This window comes from Cryptotermes secundus, unplaced genomic scaffold (assembly GCF_002891405.2).
Source record: "Cryptotermes secundus unplaced genomic scaffold, Csec_1.0 scaffold230, whole genome shotgun sequence".
Taxonomy (NCBI): domain Eukaryota; kingdom Metazoa; phylum Arthropoda; class Insecta; order Blattodea; family Kalotermitidae; genus Cryptotermes; species Cryptotermes secundus.
The window spans coordinates 1,291,142-1,315,680 of record NW_019722429.1 but is presented as its reverse complement, the minus strand read 5'-3'; the positions used below and the strand labels follow the sequence as shown (position 1 = coordinate 1,315,680).

The 24,539-nt window shown below is 41.1% G+C and overlaps 1 long non-coding RNA gene across 1 annotated transcript in view; it reads left to right on the top strand.

Moving 5' to 3' along the window:
• Positions 1-1,436: 1,436 nt before the first annotated feature.
• Positions 1,437-24,539, top strand: part of LOC111861336 — a 196,082-nt gene continuing 172,979 nt past the window's right edge. The window contains exon 1 of the long non-coding RNA XR_002842220.2: positions 1,437-1,547. This is a non-coding gene — a long non-coding RNA (uncharacterized LOC111861336). The remainder of the gene's footprint in view (positions 1,548-24,539) is intronic.

Here is a 24,539-nt window from a genome sequence, read left to right as displayed (position 1 = left end):
TTTGATAACAGTGTTTTTAAATACGTAATTAAAAGGCCGCGCCATAGCTCAGGCGGTTAGTCGCTTGCTTCAAACCGCGGCGGCCCGGGTTCAATCCTGAGTATGGTCAAGTGGTATTTGTGGTGGACAAAGTGGCGCTGGGGCGGGTTTTCTCCGAGTACTTCGGTTTCCCCTGGCAATCTTCATTCCTCCAAATTCTCCATCATCATAATTACCCAAAGCAGGCTACACTAGGCCAATCAGTGGTCGCCGTGCCGAGTGGATCCAGTAGGACTCCACCCCCACTAGCGAATTAAAAAAAAATGTAATTAAATTTCAATGATAGGCATTTGAATATTACTGAGGACCTCGGGCATGCGCGGAATATTAATTAATAAGGAATACAGATTTAGACGAGAAACAAGATGAAATAACACATAAATAAATAACAGCAATAATGCAACGATCGACTAGGAGTGTCAAGAAATCGTAAAAGGAAGGAGAAGTACAAATATTGAGATACGAATGAAGACATGTACGGATAGGACAGGAAGGCTGAAAGAATTATATCGATTCGGTTCGAAATAATTAAGACAATAGTATATGGACGACAGAACTAGCGTATATTTGAAGAAATCCTTCTTCTGGGCTGACAGTCTGTCAGAATCTGCCCACGCTGGTTCTTTCTTCTACCCTGAAGATGGAGGCGATAAGTTCCTCCGAAACGTCGGTTAACACAATATCTACACGGCGCCACATCCCAGAAGACCACTTTCTTTATAGTCACCGCCGTGAAAACCTCAAATCTTACATAGCGTTATATACATAGCATATATATTACATAGCGTATATTTGACGGAATCAATATTCGAAACCAGACGAAATTCGTAGGTTGAAATTAGCAGAGAACGTTATTAAATCACCAGATGTACTGTATATCATGTCTTACAATACTGACAATTCAGCAGTCTAAAACTTAAATACATTTCTTTCTAAAAATATTGATTTTGCGACGCATAAAAATTATACGAAGTCTCTGCCCTCGGGCCGCGCCATAGCTCAAGCGGTTAGCCGCTGGCTTCCAACCGCGGAGGCCCGGGTTCGATCCCGGGTCTGGTCAAGTTGGATTTGTGGTGGACAAAGTGGCCCTGGGGCAGGTTTTCTCCGAGTACTTCGGTTTCCCCTGCCAATCTTCATTCCACCAATTGCTCCACAATCACCCTCACCTATCACCTGGGGCTTGTACAATAGGCCAGAAGTGGCCGCAGTACAAGGGACTTAGTCCGACCCCACTAGCAATAAAATATCTCTGCCCTTGGAAATTTAGTGTTTGTTTGGTTAAATTTTTTTTACTCCGTTATAAGCAGTGCACGTTGGTCTAATGATAATAGAGGGCACTGGATTAGAGTAAAGACGCATTTCGTTTGTATGGAAGCTGCCGTACCGTTGTGCTTCTGTAGTCGTGCAGCACAGTAACGGCTGCGCAGTCTGCAGTGTTCTGGTATGTCATATCCGTATTCCTGTTTGTTTCAGGAGACGAAGCGTGAAGTCGCAAGTTTCACTTACGAGTAAGTACAAATATCTAGATATCAGATTTTATTGTCTACATTCCTTATTTTCTTATAAATAAAATAATAAATTCTGGTATTATATTTATCTCATTAAATGACGACTGTTTCGGTTTCATTGTATTGATAGGAAAAGTTTAGGGGCCACATAAAATTATATACATGAAGCCACGCTTAGCGATTCTTCTATTTTTTTGTTGTTGCTAGTGGGGTGGGACTAAGTCCCTTGTATTGCGGACACTTCTGGCCTATTGCACCAGCCCCAGATGATAGGTGAGAGCGATTGTGGAGCAGTTGGTGGAATGAAGATAGGCAGGGGAAACCGAAGTACTCAGAGAAAACCTGCCCCAGCGTCACTTTGTCCACCACAAATCCCATTTGACCAGACCCGGGATCGAACCCGGGCCGTCGCGATGGGAAGCCAGCGGCTAACTGCTTGAGCTATGGCGAGGCCGATTCTTCTATTACTGACAATTTCATCACACTGTGCCATTAAACCACTATTAATATATGCATTTAAATATTTACTCGTCACGTGTGTTGCTCTTTACTCCCTTCTTTCTTAAGACTTCTTCCTTAATTCTGATCTTCTGCTTCATAATTCCTTTCTTGTCTGCTCTTCCTGTATTCATTCCTACTATTCGTATTCCATAACTTATTTTTCTTCTTCTTCTTTCGCCTCCCTCCAGAAGATACTTTCCTCCTCCCTATTCAGCTTTCCTTATTTTCATTTTATTTTGTGTTCATTTTTATCTTCATTTTCTTCTTTAGGTTTCTTCTTCTTTCTTTTTATACTCTTCTTTTTCTTCTGTATCAGTGTTTCTCGAACTTTCAATAACTGCGGACCACTGCATGGACGGTCGGAGCCTATGCTCACTGCTCAGCTATCATAACAATCCCCTGTAGCCACGAGGAGTATGGAATTGCGCTTGTTTCAGCGAATATGAGAAAAATGATAGTTGAAGCTGCATCAGTCACTTTTCCCTATTAACCATTTTAAACAAGTTTTATGAATCAATGATTTATCACAGTTATTTCACTTAAATGATTTTATTTATTGCATGCCATGCTATACTACATGAACAATACAATGCTACAGATCATCTGGTGGACCACCACGTACCACCATTGCTTCGCGGATCACAGTCTGAGAAACAGTGCTCTACATGTTCTGTCTTTTTCATTCCCTCTGGATTTCCCCCACTATTTCTTACTCATTTATTTTTTATTCTCCTCCATTTTCCTAAGCATCATGACAGAATAAGAGCACTTTTTTTGTTTCGTTTTCTCACGTTTGCTGACGAGGACCATTTTATTTTTCCGTCTGTAAAACCAACGGCTCCACCTCCTGCTACTGCAATGTTGATTTCTTCTCCCATGTGGCTGCACCCTCTTGTCAAATTTACTTCTCGGCCTTCAGAAATTTTGTTGAAAATAAGTCAAGTTTTTTCTAATTGGATATGAGGCTGCCTTGTACTGTTAGGCCAGGAAATGGGTTTCTGTTTAAGTTAATCGTGTCAGGTATGTTTTGAGAAACCTTTTTCATTTTTCTTTTAAAACGTCTACTGACCAGTGTTGACCAAATGTGAATCCGGCGTGACATATTATCGTGACAATGAAAGAAAAAACAATGGACCTAATAACGAAATAAAAAATACAGAGACAAGTTTAAATGTTTCATTGTCATTTTGGGGTTCTGATTAGTAGAAAATTTAATTTTGGAGAAACTTTTCGTTTTACTTGAATCATGCTTACGTAGAGAAGTATCCTTCTGTATTAATAAACGTGGAATGAAATACTCATATTAAAATATTTTATATGGTAAAGTTAGTTATTTAATTTTTAACACCAAATTTTAGACAAGCTGAATGACGACAGTTAAAACAGTAGAACTGACAACAACTGAACAGTCAGCACCAGTCAGACTTTGCTTACAGTACTGTAAGCTTCCCTTTAGACTGGCCCCCACCTTGCTCATGCAGTGTTGGTCTTGCGACAATGACAGATATCATTTGTATGGGCGATTTAACTGTTATAAACAATATGATAACAGTAACAAAAAGTTATTTGGTAATTAATAATAAGATTATTTGCAAGATTTTTTATCATTTCCACTCATCACAAGTTGGAAAGTATTTAACAGCGTATTTTTTTCGCTTGAATTCACGTAGCGGTATGTCCGAATATGTTCAGAGCGAAGTGAATGCAGTTGACAGATTGGACGTGACCCACTAACCGTAGGTTGTACATGCCTTGCTGACAGTCTGACAGAACTTGTATGACAAAGGAACAAGATCTTCCTTCACCCGGTGTGATCGAATACTTTGTAGTAGCAAGAAGTGGCTGTCTTCGACAATTCAAACAGTGGGATCGTAGGTTCAAGTCCCACTTGAGGCATGGATGTGTGCTTACCTTCGTTCTGTGTTTGTGTTGTCCTGTGTAGGTAGCGGCCTTGCGACGGGCTGCTCCCCCGTTCAAGGAGTCCTACCGACTGTCTCTAAGATTAAGGAAGTGCAGTGAAGGGAAGCCTTTCACACATGCCCTGCCCTCAAGAGCAGGGCAGCAGGAAACTTGGTTGAGTCAGAAGTGACACCACAGATAGAAGCATGTGATGACAACCGGTTCGTGTGAAGCAAACAAATCTATTCCTATTTGGGATTTACCACCCTTTCTTCCCTCCGCCTCTCATGTCCGTACATCCGAACCTGTTATTCTGTGTCTAATATCCTTGTTATTGGTTTATTACTCATGCTTCATCAACTGTTTGCGAATTGGATCCTTGACTACAGTGGACCTTGAAATTATAGTAACAAAAGATGGAATCAAAATGGCTGGTAAATGATTCCAGGTTTAATGAAAATCGGTCCAGTATTATTGGTCCTGTCGTATCTGGAAAACTGATAAGGGGACACTAATGGACAGTTTTTGTTTTCCTTTTCTTTTATTTTAGGCGCGTAAAGTTCCTCACGAGAAACTATTAAAATGCTTCTGCCTGTCTGTTCGTTCATACGTATAAAATAACTAGAGAACCGCTTAGGAGATTTTTATGAAAGATTTATGTTGGAGCGTGTCACTGAAATCTGCCAACATACTTCAAATTTAGGTAAATCGGACGGAAATAAATAACACTTCATATGAAGATCTACATGCGTTTCTACGCCTCCATAGGATTTACCGAGGCGAAAAATTGTCTGGAACAAACTTCATGGTGAAAAATGAGGAATATAATTTATGTTCGATACTAATTTCCTTAAGTCATAAATACACAGTTACACATAATTACACAATGTGAATGAAACCGACAAAATTATCATATGCTTTCAATTCCAACTTGTTATAATAAATAATCAACAATCGACAAAGGTTATTCAAAGACATGCGAAGATTTATGAGGTCCTTCTTTGTCGGTAATTAAAAAAGCGAATCTTCAACCGGAGCTTATAGGTCTACGTGTGTATTAACTTGAATTTAATTAAAATATACTTGTAGGTGCTGCTAAAACATTTATTTATTACAATTTTAAATTTGTGTTTTCAAAACTAAGAACGGCGAATGAAGCGACAGAACTGTGCGCCGTGTACTCTTCATATTGTCACGTGTTAAGTGACTAGACACATGGTTCCGATTTACTACTGAATTTATTGAATGCTTGTTACTCTAACTGACCGCCTCTGTGGTCTAGTGGTCAGAGTTCCTGCCTACAAATCCACAGGTCCCGGGTTCGATTCCCGGCTCTACCAGATTTTCTAAGAAATAGTGGAGCTGGAACGGGGTCCTCTCAGCATCGTGAGGATAATCGAGGAGGTATTTCAAGGAAATAGCGGCTCCGATCTGGAAAACCAAGATTAACGGCCGTGGGGATCCGTTGCGCTGACCACTTGACACCCTCTATCCGCTAAAGTTGGCACTAACTTCGCCGACAAGCGGCGGTCGCTCGGTCGGTATAGCTCGCCTGCGGACTACAGGCCACGGAATTTTTGTACTCGTAAGTACAAATACTTAGAACACATTCACTATTCTACACAATCTACAAATAAGGTCAGCACATTGCCAGACCTTCTGGTCTGATTTACTGAGGGTCCACCCTGACGCCATTTGTAGGAAGTACTGCACAGTTAGGTCCATATCGGGCAATCCTGTCTGGCGATCGTCAGTGATGATCTTGTAATATTGCCCACAAGATGTGTCCTGTCTCTTATCTGTCCCTTGGCGTTCAGACTGCCCCCCCCCTGTTGTCGACACGCTTTCTAATGAAGAGGCTGGGTTACGCTCTTCCTCACGTTAAAGCCGTTTGCAGAAGATACACTGCAGCTTGTAGCTACTCCAATTCGTGAGAGGCCAAAGATCTTACGTCTTTCGTTTTTTTTAGCTTACGTCGTTCTCAAATTTTACATTTAAATTTAACATTGAGTGAACCTGTAGCACGAATGGGGGAGAAGTGGAATGCATGTAGGGTATTGGTGGAAAAGCCAGAAGGAAAGAAGACACTAGGAGGAACAAGATATAGGTGGGTAAATAACTGAACGCCCTCAGGTTGCCTTCAGAGAAGGACTCAGTTCCATGAAAACGCTGTTTCACTTTCAAGGCGGGGATAGAGCTTAGAGGTATGGAAAGCTAATGGTGTTTGACTACTAGTTAAGGATTTAGACAACAAGACCTATGGTTAATCATGGAAAAATCATGTGGTCTCCTACATTTACAATCAAAAACGACGAATTGACAGTCAGAGTAGTTATTAAATCATCTGGAATTGAAAATCTGGCATTTTCCGTACAAAATACAATATTCCTATTGCTGTATGAACGTGGTCGGTGTCTGATACAAGGCTTTTTACCTCCCGCTCATCATAAATTGCAGAGACAACAAGAAAAGGGAAATTATTACTCAAAACCTTGTATCCAAATAGAGATTCGGAGATCAAGGAAGCGGAAATGTGAAGCTGTGAAAGGAGCTGTATTTTTCCAAATTCATTTTTCCAGTTCCTTCTCTAAGGAAATTCAATTGTAAGAAATTACTACAGATCTAATTTCCTAGGTAATAGCTGGAGAGCAATTGAGGCACCCTTCCTGCTGTTAGTCAGTTAGTCAGTTAGTCGAGCTAATCTCTATGTGGAACCCGAAGGAATCGTGTCCACATCAGCCGACCACTAAAACCTTTCCAGAGGAAGATATATTCAGCCCACATGCTGAAACCTTAAGCTATATTTTAATATTATCATCCCTTTCAGTGTGCAGGTCTTCAAAATGATTCCTTCCATTCAATTTCTCTACTAATATCTTTAACGTATCATTTATTTTTCATGCGTGCTACATGTCTCTCATCCTCACTCTTCTTTTATCAGCCCAATAATACAAGTATATGGTGAATAGTGAAAAATTATGAAGGCGATCATTTTGCTACTCTGCACTGATAATTTCCCCGTCTTTCCTCTAGATATTGTGACATGTAAGCTTTTCTAGGAAAAGAATTGGCAGACACGTTGCTACGGTGACGATTCGTGGAGACAAAATATCGCGGGCTGTTTAACAAACGTGTATATGGATGTGAAAATGAAAGCTGTAGACTTGTGGAAACCATACCGTTGCTGCGGAATCAACAAAGGTTGCAACGAATAAGCACAAAATAACAGACGAATTTTTGGAGATGGTGATTTATATTAGGTACTTCTAGAAATTATAAAGGGAGGACACATGAGACTATGTTTTCATTATAGCATAAGGTCTGTAAGTTAGGAATGATCTGCTCTGTAAAGCCTGTACTGACAGAGGACTTGTGTGTAAAGCAAACGGAAGAGTTCTCGATAACATTATATGTGCGAAATGTACACTTCACGAAAGGTCAAATGTATTCATAAGAGACAGACCCATCTTCTCGTCGAAGAGGATGTTACATAAGGACTATTACCGCAAGAGTTCAGTTGGGAAAAAAAAATCTCTGGTCGTGGGCCTCAAGGGGCCTGATGCCAAGACGAACCGATTGGCGGTAAACCGCCAGTTGTAAAGTAACTCTGACTCTGACTCTGACTCTGACTCTGAGACTCAGTGCAGTTGAGCTAACCCGTGTGGAGGCGGGGTCGAATATCTCCACGGTGATCCTGCGAGCCGTAGGAGGCGACGAAAATGGAAGTCTAAAATCTGAGAAAGTAAATTATGATCGCGAGTCCGAAGGACCCTGACCCGAGAAAGACCGCTCTGGTAAGGGCTAGCAGCATATACAAAAGATAGATTCGTCCACTCGTCAGAGAGAACAAAAAGACATTAACTTTCAAACAGTAATAAATATCTGGTCATGAGCCCCAGATGGGGCTCGACACCAGACATCTTACTGGCTGACCGTCAGTTTGATTTTGACTCAGTGCAGTTCAGTAGCAGATTTGAATGTTCTGCGGGCAACGGAAGCAGAAGAATTTCCATTGCGAAGATTCTTCACAAGAAAACGTCTACTGAAGACACGGCAGAAGAATAGCCATTGTTGAGACCTGTTACCAAGCAACGACCAGTGAAAGCAGTCTTGGTGTGGAGTAATTTGTAGTGTGGAATTCAGCAATAATGTTATGGCTATTTGTAATTACGTCCTATGTGTGGTCAGTAAATCAATTCACCAATCCCAACCTCGTCTATAGTCATTAACACACGTGACTGTTCTCAGTGCTCTGTTACCAAACATCTTCATTTTATATTCTACTTCGGCATAAGTAAGGAAGCTTCGTACACATGCAAACAACAGATACATTGATAGGTATATAGAAGTATAAGTCTTCATCACAAGTGCAAACAAGTGTACACCACGTTAAATATTCCATGGCATACATGAATGGATTCTTCATTTCACTAAAGGAAGAAGATGAACTCGCTTGGTGCAAGCATATAAAGAAACAGCATCAGCGAAACAAATGAACCTTGTCCCGGTTAATGAGATCATTGTTCTTTCTTCACTCGCGGTGTTAATAGCAGCAACACGAAATGTTCGAAACCAGAAATAATTTATGCAGTTCTCCGAAGTAAATAATGGCGTAAGAATGGAAATAAATAAAGGAGAAGGGAAATGTTTTTCCTTTTTTGTTTAACTTACAGTAATGTAACAACTGAGCATCAGTAAGAAAGTCACTGGGCGTGAATGAAACAAAAGACAAACATTACTACGGCGGTTACATCTCGAAATCATTAACACCATTATTAAACTTTTAAGCAGGGGTATACATAAAGAGTCGTCCTCTATTTACTATCATATTTGCTTTAAATGAATATTTTACATTGTGTGAGCGTGAATCTTTACCTCTTCTTCTTTAAGAAGAACACAGTTCAAAAGTGTCTGAGGGCAGGATAATGAGGAGCGTAAGAGAGAAACTAAGAGGAAAATGATGAGAATTTCATGTAAGGAGCTTCATAATGCGTAGGCCTACACTTTGCCATGTGTGTTAAATATATGCAAGATCTGAGGTTTTCACTGCGGTAACAATGAATAAATCTCTTTTCGGGGATGTGGCACCGTGTAGATATTGTGTTAACCGACGTTTCGGAGGAACGTATCGCCTCCATCTTCAGGTTAGAAGAAAAAAGAAAATCCGCGAGCGAGGAACCAGAGTGAGCAGGTGCTGACACACATTTGCCCCAATTAGCTATTCTAAGACAAGATAACTCATCATCTCTTAACTGGCTGTGGACTGGAAGATCGGTGTTCAGTTCCCGATAACAGAATAACTTCCATCAGGCCGCTGCGCCTATTCCGTCTCTTATCGTGAGAGCACAGGGAGCAAAGCATAACAACGCGATCATCGAAAATGCAACTTCAGTGGCATACACAGTGAAACCCCTGTAACTACCTGACTTACAGTACCGCAAAACGTTACGAACGGTACCTAATTGCTACTTATTTGCAGTAAGAATGAATTCCGTGAGGATCCATTGCGCGGACCACGTGACACCCTCTATCCGCAAAAGTTGGCACTAACTTCGCCGACAAGCGGCGGTCGTTCGGTCGGTATAGTTCGCTTGTGGGCTACAGACCACGGAGTTAGTTATCGAGGTTGTGCTCTGAGATGGCTCTGATGTAGGATTACGTAAGTAACTTAGGGCTGTCATTTGCTTTATTGCCGGTGCTATGTGGGACTGGTGTTACTGTAAGATGACCGCTCAGCGCTTGGAGTCTCGCACTGTGGTATGCCCACCCCAGGAGAACCATACAGGTCCCTCTATCAAGATTCTTTTTATTTAATATATGACTGCTTAGGAAGATTCTCCTGTCCATTGTTTAGAGGTTAATACATAATGTGAAGGTTGCGTACGTGTACCTCTTGTAAGATGAGCTGCTTTGTTGTATCTGGCAGTTTAACGTATCTTTCAGTTCTGTTGCAGGTTTGGAGAAGACTCGAGAGCGTTAGAGCCGAGTTGCATATATTTATAATAACTCACTTTTAAGTATGCAATCGAATAACTAGACACATACGTGTATATGCCTAATTAACTGATGTATCACCTAAATATATAGCCACTTCTACTCGCGTCAGATCTCTTCTCTCGCAGTTCAGAGTTAAATTAAGAAAATACAATTTCNAACGTCGGTTAACACCACATATACACGGCGCCAAATCCCAGAAGACTGCTTTCTTCATAGTCACCGCCGTGAAAGCCTCAAATCTTACAATTTCTTTACATGTTTGTTGAGACCACTTATGGAGGTAACTGATCCTTTGTAAGGATTCTTCTTATACAACACACAGAAGTTTGGACACACATTTGTGTCCAGAATTGGATTCGAAATCTCATCCCAGTTTTCGGAAAGTCGAAGACATTACGCGTTTTAGAGAGCTGGGCCACTGAAGTCGGCAGCAAATTAGTTAAATACGTAAACAGAGGGATACCTCGCCAGGAGAGCATTCCTATTTGTATCCAGTTGACTAAAAGCGATATTTTGGCTTTCTGTGTCCACTGTTCTTAGTCCGTGTTGATATAGAAAATTCGATGGCTCCCGACCTTAGAAGCTGGGCTATAGTACCATACCAATCCAATTTCCTAGATTTCGGATTACCATATTTTTGTGTCAATGTTATGCATAATTTTTATTAATAGATTTAAACATAGAAAGCTTTTGTGTATTGGGAAAGAACAGTTAATTTTATTGCGTATCAAGAGACGTCAGCGGCCTCTGTTCCTCAAAACTCAAAATTTCCATAAGACCACATTCTTGATAATTATGATATTTTCTTTAACAAAATTCTGACTGATAGCGAGTGAGTGTTGTACATAGCTCACTACCAAATACTTTACTTTTATGAACAGATGAACTCTATTGATGCGCATTTAGTTTGGAACTGACTGTAATTGTGATCTCATTCTCAGCAAACTTTAATGTCATTTTCTTTTATTTTTCTTCTTCAAGCAAATTCTGGGAGAGCACTTGCAAACAGGATCCGTCCGACACCTTCCAGACTTGTATTTACTGTTCATAAATATCACCGTTTTATCCAAAATTGTATAATTTCTCTCCTTTAGAAAGCGGTGTTAAACACTTTTAAACTTACTTATTTAACCCGTTCCTATTGTACCTTTACGGGTTCTATGTTGTATTTTTAATTTGATTATTTTACAGACGGTAGGACTCCTTCGACGAGTGATCAGCTAGTCACAAGGCCTCTACGTAAACACAGGACAACACAAACACAGAATATACACATACCAAACATCCATGCCTTGTGTGGAATTCGAAACCACGATCTCGGCTTCCGAGCGAGCGAAGACAGTGCATGCCTTAGACCGCTCGGCTACAATGACCGACTTAACACTTTTATAATCAATAAAATATTAACTATTTTAGTACCTAATTTTCTAACTTCATATCTGCTGTACTAACCAATTAATTAAAAACATAATTTTAAAAACCGAGCAGTCCACGTTCAAGCAAAGAGATTAATTTCTATTGGCCTTAGATTTATCAACGTAATGAGGGGCTTCAGAATTTGAACACTTAGGCAAATACCATTAGGGCGATCAAATAAAAGATAACGAAATGGGCGCGATATGTAGCACGCATGAGAAGATCCAAACCAGATGGAAAATTTCGTCGGAACACCTAAAGAAGAAGAGAGAAAATCTGGGAGACTTGGGCATCGCTGAGAAGATTAGACTAACTGTTGTGAACATGGCAATGAACCTCCAATTACATAAAAATGGAAGATTTTCTTGATTGGCCTAAGGATTGTCGGTTTCTGGAAGAAGGCTCTGCTCTCTGTTCGAAAGTACACGATAAATATCAAGTACTTTATGTGAATTGCATGTACCCCCTGCAGACTTAACTGGTGTTAATCACAACTAGATGCCACGTGGTCTCATAACTCTGGAACCAGATCCAGCTTAAGCAAATGGATGGTAAAAAACCTAGATTATGAGATAACATGTGTGTATGTAAGTATATATATATATATCCATTAAAAATGGATTAAGCAGCAGTAAAATATTTTAATTGATTTTTGATTTAGTGTTTTATATGAGGTATTATCTTTTTGCTCACTACGTTAAGAAAATGCTTGCCTCCACGATTTTACATAATCCAAAACAACTGGAAAATATTCACATATTACATAACGATTTCCGAAGAGAGCAGAGTTTGGCTAAGTCCGCTGGGAATACACCCGTTACATTACTAGGCTAAGGAAATGACTAGGACAAAGATCACGATTTCAGTATTCAATTAGGGGATGGAATATGTATCCAAGTTCTGTGGTATATCATCCTGTCTCAGTAGAGGACTATTAATATGCTGCTTCTTCGGACAAGAAACTCTAATAATCAGAGGATGAATTACTTTAGAATCATTTCTAAGTTGGAAGAAGCCATAGGCCATGATTTGTGAAAGTGGAAAATTAAGGAAGAAGATGCGCTAATGAAACCGTTGTACATTTTGTACATATATGTCCGTCTATCCTTTGATTAAACTAGGAACTAACCACATGGAGCAGCGTTCGTATTTAGAGGCTTAACGGTTAGTCCCTTCACCAGTCAACAAACTCGTCTTCTTTCATAAGCTCCAGAATCATAATCATAAGAATTTAAGCTAATCTGGATCCTATGTCGAATAAAATACAATCCAAACCTTCCACAGTCTTCCTTTAAGATTCTTTTTAATATTGTTCTGCAGCTACGTCTAACTTTTCGAGGCATTCTTCTCCCTTAAGAATTTAGGACCAAACTCTTGCAACTAAGTTTAATCTTTTCTTAGCATTCTACATGCTAGACAGAATTACAGATATCAGTGTAATGAAACAGTAACAGGTTCTGTGGGAATGGCGTGTGATTATTTCATTAATGAACGACGATTTTTCGTCTATATATGACAAATATCAATAACTGAGAAGATGGGTGTAAATGATGAATAGGAAAGATAAGAGCTGTCGGCTTATTGTGTATACTGTCTCGTCAGGTCAGTAGAGGGGTTTAGGAAAGAAATGCAAAGTCTTAGTCAACAAAGGGGAACCCCTGGCCGGCACTTTGGGATAGTAATCGAATGCCGTTCTCTGTACTTACAGGAGGCCGCGTATAGTCAGTCTATCTTTATGACCACAGCAGGAGTGCTTTGGCTCTAGTGCGCATGCGAAATGGGATGTTTTGTTTGTGTTGTGTAATTGCCAAAACCTTTTGACCCCGTGTCAAATCTGATTTTGAACGGTTGAAGAGACTGAGACTTACAGACGGTAGAGATGCTAGACCTCCTGCAACCAGTCTGAGAGATCACACGTTACAGTCTGCCTCCCACGCCACTTCATGCGTTGCTATGAGACAGCTTAGCATCAATAATTATGCCCAGTTATCCCACGCTCATCAGTCATTCACTCACTCATGAAGCTGAACCCTTCTTGAGAAGCCGCCAATTCTGTAGCTACTCGAGAATTTCCCAGCATTTTATGGAACCCGAAGGTTCATTACCGTGTTCACAAGAGCCCTCCACTGGTCCCTATCCTGAGCCAGATCTATCCAATCCATACCATTCCATCCTATCTCTCTAAGATCAATTCTAATATTGTCCACCGACCTACGCCTTGGTCTTCCCAGTGGTCTCTTTCCTTCTGGCTTTCCCACCAATATCCTATGCGCATTCCTCGTCTCCCCCATTCGTATTGCATGCCTGCTCACCTCATCCTCCTTGACTTGATCATTCTAATTATACTTGGAGAAAAGTACAGGTTATGAAGCTCCTCATTATGCAGTTTTCTCCAGCCTCCTGTCACTTCATCTCTCTTCGGTCCAAATATTCTCAACACCCTGTTCTCGAACACCCTCAGTCTATGTTCCTCCCTTAATGTCGGAGACCAAGTTTCACACCCATAAAGAACCACAGGCAAAATTATAGTTTTGTATATTCTAATTTTTGTGTTTTCGGACAGCAGACGGGAAGACAAAACATTCTGGACTGAATGGTAGCAAGCATTACCCGAGTACAGTATCCTCTTAATTTCCTCCTGAATTATGTTTCGATCTGTTATCGTTGTTCCCAAATGTCTGAAGTGTGCCACATTTTCAAAACATCTGTTTCCTGTCTTTATATCATGACTTTGCCCTGCATTTTGGTGACGAGACAGCAACATATACTTAGTTTTCTCTGTGTTTACTTCTAGTTTGTTAACTTGTACCCTTCCCCAAGTATAATTAGAACGATCAAGTCAAGGCGGATGAGGTGGGAAGGACACGTAGCACGGATGGGGCAGACAAGAAATGCATATAGGATATTGGCGGTAAAGCCAGAAGGAAAGAGACCACTTGGAAGACGAAGACGTAGGTGGGTGGATAATATTAATATTGTCGCGTATCGCGGGGTATATCGCGACAAATAACTTCTCGATGTACTCGATGCAGCGAATTTTATTTCACACTCGCTCTTACAATCACCCAAATTACAATCTGACGATTACTGCTATCTGCAGTATCACAAATAGTACACTCCAAATGCCACAATACAACTGACTGGTTGCTGGCTAACTCGACGATAGGTCCAGGACTTGCTGACTGACTCTGAATACAACTCGACGACTGTTACAGTACAACTCTGGTAGCCACACTAGAACTGAACGTGAATAGCCTTCGCTGCTCCGTATGTAGCCTCGATCGGACAATACGGGAAAACAGCCACGTAATAGGCACCCTTTTTGCCTGGCGCTGTGTTGCTATGTAACGCTAGCGGAGGTCACCGCTGTTACTATCGTAACGTCGCCGCTGTTGATTCGCGTTGCCTAGCGACCGCGATATCCGTCGGTGACGTCACCGCGGAGGGGAGTGGCGGGGCGGGAAATCGCCTATTACCGTAGTAACGCGAGCGTTACGTTACCGCCACGTACCGCTGGGGAGGTAGGGGTCGACATGTCACAATATTGATCTTAGAGTGATAGGATGGGATGTTATGGATTGGACTGATCTGGCTCAGGATAGGGACCAATGGAGGGCTCTTGTGAACACGGTAATGAACCTACGGGTTCCATAAAATGATGGGAAATTCTTGAGTAGCTGCAGAATTGACGGTTCCTCCAGAAGGGCTCAGCTCCATGAGTAAGTAAGTAATTAAGTAAGTAAGTAAGTAAGTTTCTCCTTATGGTATCTGTATTATCACCCAGTAGATTCACATCATCAGCATAGTCCAACAGCTCATATATCTCGTTTAATTTCAGTTCCACCTGGTTTTCTTGGACCTTCCTAATGGCATATTCTAAAGCAAAGTTGAAAAGGAGTAGCGATAAATCATCTCCTTTTAGATCATTCTGGATAGGAAAATTATCAGACAAATATTTACCTATGAGGACTTTAGCATAAATTTCGTTTAAATACATTTTAATTAGCCTAACTAGTTTCCTGGATATCCCGAACTCTGTCAGAGCATTGTACACTACTTCCCTCCTAAGTGAATCATAGGCTTTCTTGAAGTCTATGAATAGCTGATGTACTGTCTCATTGTACTCCAATGTTTTCTCCAGTATCGACAAATGCAAATGTCTGATCTGTAGTTGATCTACTACGTCGAAACCCACACTGATGATCCCCAATAATATCATCCATGTATTGACTTAACCCTGAGAGAAAAATATTGAATAAAATTTTGTATATCCCCTGATAATTACTACAGTTTTATTACCCATCTTGTTAGCTGGTATAATAATACTCCTTTCACTGATTAGGCAGTTCTCCCTTAATCCAAATAGAATTAATTAGCGTAAGGATCTTAGAACGTAATATTTTGCCTTCTGCTTGAATAAGTTCTGCCGGAATTTGATCACTACCTGGCGATATATATCTTTTAAATTTTGCAATAGCATTTTCAACCTCAAAATGGCTAGGATCAGGTACTAACGGCACAGATGTGTGTATCTCTATCTGCCCAATATCACTGACCCTATGTATATTCAACAACAGCGAGAAGTAGTTCTTCCACCTTTTCAAAATGTTGTGGGAATCTGCAAGCAAATCAACAATCTCATCCTTCTCTAAGTTACTTCCTGTACGCACAATATATCACTGTGGTTGCGGTGCAAGGGTCAAGAAGGCCAACCCCTTATACATTAAAGTTACTCCTAGGTTGGTAACACATCTTGAAGTAATTTATTCCTCTATATAGGTCTCCAATATTTTGTTCTTACTGTGCGTTACGAGATCATCAATTTGGTCTTTAAGATATTCAATCTTTTTATTCCTGAAATGCCTCTTGGTTTCACGTCTTACTTTACAGTCACTGCAATTTGGCTCCTTTCCTTTGGTTTAATAATTATGAGCATCCTTAATCGAACCATGGCTTATGCGTTTCTTTGACAGAAATTTTGATATTCTTTCCTAAGAGTTTCCCAAGCTTTATTTACATATACATCTCATTGGCTAAGTTTCCCAAAGCCGCGAACCTATTTGAGATTTCAACACGATACTGCTCCTTACCTTCTACCTCGTTTAATTTCTTGAGATTGAACCTCTCCATAAGAATTATGTGTGTTGTTTGCTTGCTCACTACCTGTCTTTCCCTAAACTTTGCCACCACCAGGTAGTGGTCAGTATCACAGTCTGCTGCCCTAAATGATCGGTCATCAAGAATACTTGAATGCCGTCTCCTATGTATCAAAATATGGCCTATTTGATTGTGTATCTTCCCATCAGGAGATGTCCAAGTAAATTGATGGATGTTACGATGTGGGAACACTGTACTTTTGACAGTAAGATTTTTGATGTGACAAAGTTTACTACTCTAACTCCATTATCATTACTAATTTCATGCAAACTATCATTTCCAATCGTTGGTTTGAAAATGTCTTCCCTACCTAATTTAGCATTGAAATCTCTTAACAAAATTTTCATATGGCACCACGGGAATTTATCAAATACGTAAATGTTCTGGTTCTTCGTCGGGAGTGTTTTTTATGTCAGCAATTTTATCTTCTGTTGGGACATGGACATTCAGAATGATCATCACACCAGTGACCACTTAGCATTATGTATGACATCCTATCACTAATGAAGTCTGCCTTCTTAACTGCTGATATGATTCGCTTATGAACAGAAAAATGTATATTCACCTGATTCAGCGCCACCTCCCCCTATCTACCTCCTGTACTCCCACTAAATCTAACCTATATTTTTAGATTTCTTCCGTCACTGCCCTGAGCGAACCTGCCCTGTACATGCTTCTAACACTCCAAGTACCAAATCTCATATCCATTTTCTTTCGCTTAGTTCGTTTACCCGAGGAATCAGTCCAGGCCCTGGGCTTCTTTAGAATTTTCGCAACAAGTTTATTTTTTTACTGTGAGGAGTTGTTAGCCTCACGCCCAATCCCCAAACTTCAGGACCACTACTTGTCGGCTGTCCGCGACTGCTTATGCAATATATTCGCAACTTGAGGACGCGCCGTGTTTGGTGACAAGGGACCCACGTAACACTGAGCTCATTAGTCATTACTGCTATATATATAGTATATATAAAGGTAAAATTGTCCCTGTGCCTAATTAATGCTATACCATAGAGGCGTATGGGAGAGTGGATGTATAGATCCACATTTTTCTTGACCTCGGCACTAGTTGGAGGTGAGTGATCAGCCTCACGCCCCGGCCTCTTTACCACCTGGAAAGAGCACCCGATACCCATTATATAGGAGGTTGGGTGGGCCCCGGGGCCCGTTTGGACGACGAGGAAGAGAGAAAATTCTTGAACCTACCTGGACTCGAATTTCAACCCTTCGGTCGTCCAGTCCATAGCCCGTCTCTATAACAACAATGCTATCCCGGCTCCTAAATATTTTATTTAATAGAGAGACGGGCTCTGGTTTGGACGAACGATGGTCAAATCCCAGCAAGAGCAGAGAATTTTCTGCTTGTCGCTGCTGTGTCTAGACTGAGTTTGGGCCCACTCAGCCCTATATCCAATTTGTGTCGATGTTTTCTCGAGGTCAGAGAAACCCGAGTGTGAACTATGAAGCCATGCTTAGTAAAAAATCGCATATGTCTTATTCATTCATCCACAACGTGTTTTATTTTGAGCGTGAAATCTAATTTAGGATGGGGCGAACTCTCATTTCCTTCAAATTCGAAATGTGGGAAAGAACACTTGATTACGTGTTTGTTATCCTCAAAATCTGGACCTGGAAATTAAAGCTCACTTCATCACGATTTGCGTGTGTGTTGACTGTATTGCTCTCATGCGGTCTTCATAACCTTCTGGCCTGTATGGCCTATAGGTCAAAGCATCTTAGCGAATTCATAAAATCTACTTATGCATAGGTTCCTAACTCCACCTACCTCATTCACGGCCACTGCATGGTGTTTTCCTTTATTGCGATGTAAGTACATGATGTAGAAATTGTCAAATCATCTAACCAATAGCTATCAATGGGAGGAGTAGCTAATTGCGTTTCTGTGCACGGAAATGTTTTGCTTACAGGTTTTATTGCGACCTTTGTTAGGTCTTATCAGAAATGCCTTATTTGTGGTTATACTTTGTGAGATACAAAGTAGTAGATTGATAAAATGAAATGTTTCATGTTGGATCTGATGTTCTCACATTAGCAATTCTGAAGAGTTCCGTCTTCTGGGACATAAGGCTCTGATTACTATCTGCTTTAGCTGCTATATATATTGGCTTATTATTCGACGCTGGAGATGGAGGCAACATTTTCCTCCGAAACGTCGGTTGACTTTCAGCGGACTACACAACGTTACATGCCAGAAGACAGAACTCTTCAAGATATTTCATGACTACAAACCTCATCTGATAGATGGATGACGTTTATACAGGAGCAGGAGTTCTTTTTTATCTTCTGCGTTTAATTTCGACGGTTATGAGATTAAAATTTGTAACCCCTTTAACTGAGTCTTCCCGCTTGTCATGCATGCCAGATTTGTCACGATTCTCCCCATAACTCACCGCCCCTTTCGCTGACTGGGTAGCCAAGTCTCTATTGAGGAGCGGTCAGGCCTGATTATACGTACGTCATACTGGCATGATGAGTGATGAGTTTTCGGAAAGTATTAACCAGTTACCGCAGGCAGAAGAGAAATTTATTTCTGAGTTTAGAATTTACCGCGGGTACAGATAATGCAAAAGAGCTAAAATGGCGTATTTTTGTACGGACAGCTTTGAACTAATTATTGTTTTCTTCATGAATTAAGCCTGTACCGGCCTCAAAATCATCCTTCTAGCTTCTCTTCCTCCTCTTTATTCTTCGGCATGTAGGAGTATGATTAGTATACTGCATGCGCTGTGAGAACATGGGACATAATTGTCAGTTAGTGACGTAGATAGTTACGTCGTCATTAGAAAACTCTAGATTCAGCTGTCNCTATTCACAGCCAGTTCTAGTGTGGCTACCGCAGAGTTGTACTGAGTCAGTCAGCGAGTCCTGGACCTATCGTCGAGTTAGCCAGCAACCAGTCAGTTGTATTGTGGCATTTGGAGTGTACTAATTGTGATACTGCAGGTAGCAGTAATCGTCAGATTGTAATTTGGGTGATTGTATGAGCGAATGTGAAATAAAACTCGCTACATCAAATACAACGAGAAGTTATTTGTCGCGATATAAGCCCGATACGCGACAATACATATACAGAGCGTTTGTTCCGCCAACACGGTACGTGACGAACTCTGATTCGTGGAGTATATGGTCTTCGCTATATTCAGAGTCAAAGCCACATTGCGGTTGGTGGTCAGTCAGGTGGTGTCGAGCCCATTTGGGGCTCATGATCAGACATTTGTTACTTTTCGACAGTTACAGTCTTGTTTTTGTGGGGCGCCCTCTCAGACGAGAGGACTGGTCTGTCTTTTGTATATGATGCTGGGCCTTGCCAGCGCAGTGTTTCTCGGGTCGGAGTCCCTTGAGACTCGTGACCGTGTTTTACTCTCTCAGATTTGAGACTTCCATTTTCGTCGCCTCCTACGACTCGCAGGGTCACGGTGGAGGTATTCGACCCCACCTCCACACGAGTTCACTGTATTCAGGTGCCTCATATTCTCTTATATAGTCGCGGCACGGACGTGGACCACATAGAAAACACCTCACTGTTGTCCCTTACAATAACCCGGCACGGATCACAGCAGAAAAAACAGCCTATCTATGGTTGTGTGACGTCACTGCGTACGCGAGAACGTGCCTTGCGCGCTGCATAGCAACGGTCCATGTGCGGACCACAGAAATCACTGTTCATCTATTGTCAAGAATGTATGTTTATTGTCCTGTTACCTAGCAGTGGGTTGATACATCACAATATTAATATCTTTAATTCTGTAAACTAATTTTGTGTAGCCAGTTCTTACATCCATCTGTACGCTTCATGTCCTGCCATTCTCATCCTCACGGATTTGGCAGTGCTAATGAAATATAGTCAAGGGTAGAATTACGAAGCGTATCGCTGCGCAATATTAATGAAATCACTCGAATAGATTTATTAAAAAGGAACGCTAGAAAATCTGAAATGGCTATTCAAGAAGAAATGACGAAAGACAAATGTGTCAAGATTTAAGTGATGACCTAGGGAGTGACAGGAAGAACGGTAGGTGGCCATAATGCACAGCACAGCTGGTATCAGATATCCTGAAGAATGAAGGAACATTTGAGATCTGAACCACAGATGGGCGGATTGCGCCTTCTTTTCTTCATGGCGTTCGTTTAGCGTCAAACGATGTGTGGGATAGGCAAAGATACAGAAAAATGTCATGGCCTGTTGGATGGAACTATCACGGAATTCTCTTGGAAACATTTCTAACTTCAGTACAGCTGATATCTCGGTCGAGACAAGAACCTGATGTCCCCCGATTACAGCAGCTTCCTCGTTCTAAGAGTATGACAAGAGAAGATAGATTTTCCGTATGGAATGAAGACGTAAACGTGTTGAGCATAGAGTTGGCAGACGTCTGACAAGGGATGTTTTTAGTTCATTTTGGGAAATCAGTGTGCAGCCACAAGTCTTCTAATGAATTTTAAAGAACGTTTTCAATTAGATATAAAGTGAACAGTCCATCCTTCCATAATCTAACACCGTGTAGTTCATAAAAAATCTGACGTTTCGTAAAACATACCGCTTCCATCGTCAGGGTCTAAAAGTAATCTAAGCAAGAAAGGAGCAAATAAAGGCGACAGAGCTTTCATAATTACTGGGATTTTGGACTTTTTCCATCTTCCGTTATTCTTCAAAATAGAAAACATGACGTTTCGGAAACGGGATATGTTTCCGAAAGGTCGTGTTTTATATTTTCTAGAATTCCGGGCGATGGAAAAGTCCAAAAACCAGTAATTCTGTGTGTTATATACCAACGTGAGTCTATTCAAACAGAGCTTTGTTTGCTACCTGCTCCTTGCTAGGCTGTTGCTTGACTCAGTCTTCACAGTCATCCGTATGAGAGACTGAAGGCCAATATAGACTTAGTTATGTTTAAAGGCAGATTTTGTTTGATGAGGAAAAAGAAGAATGCTGAGAAGGGAAGAGATTTTTGTCAGGGTTGAACCCGAGACTGCTGAATATGAAACATGGATAATGGTCGTGATCAATCAAATAGATCAATTACAGTAATATTCATACATCTTTCATAGGATGGACATCTTTAATTCATGTCCATATACATCAAGCAGAGTGACGATTTATTGCATATGGTAATTCAGTATGTTTGCATCAGTCTACACATTGCATTGCATTACCCGGCGCCGCAATCCGTGGATATGCTACGTGTTGTGTTGCTTTGCAAGCGTGAGAGAGTCTCTGATAGATAACGCGTTTATAATCCGCAATAAATTACAAGAAAATTAGGTACGTAGCTTGCCTAGACTAGTACAGACAACACCACACGCTGTGGAGGAAGCACACACAAACCAGGAGCATATGGCAGTCAAAAACTGAAAGTAGACCACGAACGTGAGGGGCAAGCTGCCGAGAAAAAACACCTTGATACATTTACGAAAATGACGACACACCGGGTGAGGTGAAATAATATGCGACAGAAATTTTAAAGAATTTGATCTCGTTTTACTTAAAAAGAAGACTACAGCGTGTGATTTTAACATGAATTAAAACAGTGTAGCAGTTTTTAACACAAAATTATTAAAATATCTGTAACATAAAAACACCTGAAGATGGCCGTTTGGGGCCAAAAATGTAGTGTTGAAGTGTAGAACGTAAAAAGTGTTGCAATTTTGACGGAAGATAAACAATGGACGCTAATCAATCCTTTAAATACCGTGGGATGACGTAACATCCGGAACTTTCTCTTTCCAGATTATTCTCGCAGCTTCTGGAAGCTTCTTCTACTGTTTCGTACTCCGAGAACATTCCGGAAATTTCTTTTATGAGAATGGCAGTGAGATGAGTAGCCATTGGCATACCGCACCGGCTACTAAAGAGCCTCCTAGTAGCCTTTATCTGTACAGTAATCATTGCGAATTATTAGGACAGGTAATGCAAAATTGGGCAAAAGTCGAGTTTAGTATAAAATTGGTATTAAGTAACAAGCGTTAGTATTCGAAAATTACGCCAGTAGCTAATTATCGGTTACAAGAGAGTTGCTCTGAAACAACATCTGTTTCTAGGCCACGGGCTGGAAACAAACAACGGAACAATGTCCATTGCTAGGCAACAGATTCTTAATATACAAGAGCCGTCGCTGAGTAATGGCTTTTCAAACAATCACGTTCCCATGGAAATAATTGAACACCAACAGAAGAGCAATGTTTACTGTCTGGTCCCAACCGAGACTTTATAACCGAGACACGTACGAGTATAAAAGTTTTTTTGTTTTTTTAATTCCCTTAGTGGGGGGGGGAGGGAGTCCAACTGGGTCCACTCGGCATGGCGGCCACTGATTGGCCTATTGTAGCCTGCCCCGGGTGATTATGATGATGGAGAATTTGGTGGAATGAAGATTGGCAGGGGAAACCGAACGGAGAAAACCCGCCCAGCGTCACTTTGTCCACCACAAATCCCACTTGACCAGACCCGCGGTGGGAAGCCAGCGACTAACCGCTTGAGCTATGGCGCGGCCAGTATAGAAGTTAGTTCAGTCCGGAAGCGAGCCGCCGTTCAGAGAAGGCTTGAGCACGGAAGCAGCAGAATGGCCATTATTGGAGCCGTTTCGAGGCAACAGCTAGAGAAGACACTGCGGCTAGAAAAGACAGCGGGTGCTATAGTAATTTGTAAAGTGTGGAAATTAGCGCTAGTGTTATGCTTATTTGTAGTTACGACCTGTATGTAGTCAATAAATCCAATATCCAGTCCAAAATCCTCTTGAGAGTCATTGAAGAACACGTGATACTATGTCAATTCTGAACAAACTTTTCTAAGCCAACGGATCATTCAATTCTGTTCACTTTATACAAATGATAACGTAGTCGGTATAGCGACTGGCCACGGCCTAGACGACCGAGGGGTTGGGGTTCCAGTCCTGGTAGGGTCAAGAATTTTATCTTTCCCTCGTCGTCCAAACCGGCTATGGGGCCCACCCAGCCTCCTATCCAATAGGTATGGGGGGGGGACTGTTTCCCAGGGGGTAAAGTGGAAGGGGCGTAAACCTGACCACTCACCTCCAACTAGTGCCGAGGCCAATAGAATGTGGATCTATATATCCACTCCCCCATCCGCCTGCATGGTGTAGTAGTTAATTAAACACAGAGACAACTTATGCAAATTTTTAGCTTATTAGAGTTTACGGAAGACGAAGTGAATGAAACTTAGGTTTACTGGAAATGGACTAAAACCTGTCTTGTTCCAAGCTATGATCTACTTGAAGTCTCAAAACCTACCAACCCTGTCGGACTGCGGTTGCGTTGGCTCTTGTCGGAACTAAGCAGTTATAGTGCAGTGGAAACTGAAGGCCGCTCAAATATTTGAATATAATATCGCTTGCTTGCAGTAAGAAGCACCGGGAAGTTTTTATTGATACGACCTTAATTAAACTTCCATGTCAATTTTTGTTTTGAACCAGTCTGAAAGGCGAGGTAAGCACTTCCCATAATGAGTGAATCCAAGGTCCTCTCAGTTCTCTGAACAGCGAGGAGTCCAAGGGCATGCGCAGAAATTCGGTCACCCTTCGGCCTCATGTCAGACTCATATATCCACCCGAGTGAATTCTGTAACACGATTTTGTAGCCCTAGCTGCATCGTCAGTAGAAAGTGTTTCAGAAAGAACCACATAGAAAATTTAGTTACACATATTTTTAACTGTGGCTGCTATAATCACTTTATGTCGAATGTTTATATCACTTAATTAAACGGACCTAACTCCATGGAATTGAGTCATTCTGCAGAAGCTATCTGGTTAAATAATGGAACTCAAAAACATATCGTATTCATGGCACATCCGCAAACGTTGCCAGTATAATCCATTCACAAATTTACATCATTCTTTCTTAAAATCCATTTTAATATTATCTATCAATCTGTGTCCACATCTCCCTAGTGGACTCCTGTATTGGAAACCTCCAACTAAAATTTCGTATGTATTCTCTTACTGCCCGTGAGTGTTACAAGTTCCGCCAATCTTATAACTATAGGTTTAA